Source organism: Sorex fumeus, unplaced genomic scaffold, assembly GCF_029834395.1.
Source record: "Sorex fumeus unplaced genomic scaffold, SorFum_2.1 ptg000237l, whole genome shotgun sequence".
NCBI classification, from domain to species: domain Eukaryota; kingdom Metazoa; phylum Chordata; class Mammalia; order Eulipotyphla; family Soricidae; genus Sorex; species Sorex fumeus.
The window spans coordinates 319,391-321,801 of record NW_026606294.1 but is presented as its reverse complement, the minus strand read 5'-3'; the positions used below and the strand labels follow the sequence as shown (position 1 = coordinate 321,801).

The 2,411-nt window shown below is 35.4% G+C and overlaps 1 pseudogene; it reads right to left on the bottom strand.

The window, feature by feature from the left end:
* Nucleotides 1–1,825: 1,825 nt before the first annotated feature.
* LOC130018124 (uncharacterized) lies at nucleotides 1,826–1,919 on the bottom strand (annotated as a pseudogene).
* Nucleotides 1,920–2,411: the final 492 nt, after the last annotated feature.

Below are 2,411 nucleotides of genomic sequence, written 5' to 3'. Positions count from 1 at the left end.
GTGAATAGGAGGTGTGAGAGTGGGTAACTTGTTTTGTGCCTGATTGTATTCTGGGATTCTAGTTCATTGATTTCTGCTCCAAGTCTTTGGTTTTTCCCCCTTGAGAATAATGCTTGCCTTAGGTTTGTGGTAATTTGCTTTGACTAGATTGAGGAAAGTACTTTCAAATCCAATTTTGTTGAGAGTTTTTCATCATGAATGGGTGCTGGACCTTATCAAATGCTTTATCTACATCTATTGATATGATCATATGACTTTTATCTTTATTTTATTGAGATGGTGTATTCTGTTGATTGACTAGAGAATGTTAAGCCATCCTTGCATCCCCAAGCTAAACCTATTTGGTCATAGTGTGTGATCTTTTGTTGAGTTTCTGGATTCTCTTTGCTGGTATTTTCTTGAAAATCTTTGTATCTGTATTCATCAAGGAAATAGGTCTGTAATTTTCTTTTTTTGTGGTGTCTCTATCGATTTGAGTATTAGGGTGATCTTTGCCTCATAGAAACTATTTGGGAGTATTTCTGTTTCTTCAATTCCTGGAAAATCTTAAAAATGTTGGAAGCAGTTCCTCTTTAAAGGTTTGAAATTGTTCACTATTGAATCCATCTGGGCCATGGATTCTGTTTGCAGGGATACTTTTGACCATCATTTCAATTTCCTTGTTAGTGATAGGTTCAAGTATTCCAAATCTTCTTGGTTCAGCCTTGGGAGGTAATTGGAATCCAATAATTTATCAATTTATTCAAAATTCTCTCATTTCCTGCTGCAAAGAATCTCAATATAATCTCTGATGATCCTATGTATTTCTGTAGTTTCTATTAGGATAACCCCCTTTGCATTTCTGATTTGATTTATTAGAATTCTTTCTCTTTGTTTTTTTGAGAGGCTTCTCATGGTTTATTGATCTTATTTATTTTCTCAAAGAACGAGCTTTTGCTTTTATTGGTCTTTTGGATTGTATTTTGGGATTGTAGCTCATTGATGTCTGGTACAAGTTTTATTATTTCCTTCCTCCAGCCTATTTTGGACTACTTTTGTTCGTCATTTTACAAAATCTTGACCTCTAATTTATTCATGTAGGCCCTTTCTTTCTTCCTAATGAATTCTGGCAGATCTATAATCTTTCCTCTTAACACTGCTTTTGCTGTGTCCCACAAGTTATGGTAGCTCGTGTCCTCATTCTCATTTGTTTCTGGAAATTTTTTATTTCCTCTTTGATTTCTTCCCTAAGCCAATGGTTGTTCATTACTCCCCTTAAAGAAAATATTTCCTTGCTGAGCTTCAGTCTGTTTGATCTATGGAGAAGTGTCAAAGAAGTGTTGAAATCTCCTTCTAGTATTGTGTTGCTATCAATGTTTTTCTATAAGTCAATTAGAAGTTGTTTTTAAGTATTTTCCTGGTCTGTCATTAGGATCATATACATTGAGGAGGGTGAGTTCTTTCTGATGTACATATCCCATGATCATTAAGAAATGACCTTCACTGTCTCTGATAATCTTTAGCCTGAATTCCATGTGGTCTGATACTAGTATCGCCACTCCAGCTTTGTGGAGGTGATATTTTCTTGAAAACTTGTTTCCCAGACTTTTACTTTTAGCCCATGGGTGCTTTGATTGTTCAGACGTGTTTCTTGCAGGCAGCAGAATGAATGTTGGTTTCAGTTTTCTAATTCATCTTCCCATTCTGTGCCTCTGAATTGGCACATTTAGTCCATTGACATTGAGAGAGATTGTTGTGGTGTGGATTTGTGCTCTCTTTATGTAGAATTTTTGTACTTGTGGGGATTGTCTTAGCTTAAAGTAGACCTGTTCATTCTTCTTGCAACAAAAATATGGAATGCTTTACAAGTTTGCATATCATCTCTGTGCAAGGACCATGCTCATCATTTTATCATTTCAATTTTAGTATATGTGTTAAACTTAGTAGGAGTTAATTTTTCCATATTTTTCTCTTCTTATTACTTTGAGTGTTGTCCTTCCTCACTCCTATGGCAGACAATGATTCCTAATCAAGGAATGTATTTCAAAGCAGCATGAATAAATAGATTTAGAAATTTAATGTCCCAGAAAGAAAAATATGGTTTTTACCATATTATCTTTTACCATACCCTAGGCATCAGTTTTACAAAATAATTCTTTTGGAAGATGGTATATGAGGTTGTTTAATGTCGTTCCCTGAAACCTTAATTAAGACCATTAAACTAGAGCCTTTTGCTGTTTTCACCTCAGTCCCGTGTACTTCTCCAGGAAAAGGTGGATGGTGTTGTCTGCACTTTGACCACCTTGAATGTATGTAGGATTTTTGTCCTGAAGGATGAGCTGAGAAGCATATTGATGATTTCATTCCACCTTATTACAAGTTCAACTTGAACGGAAGGTGAGACTCATATGGCTCCTATAAAGGACAGAACA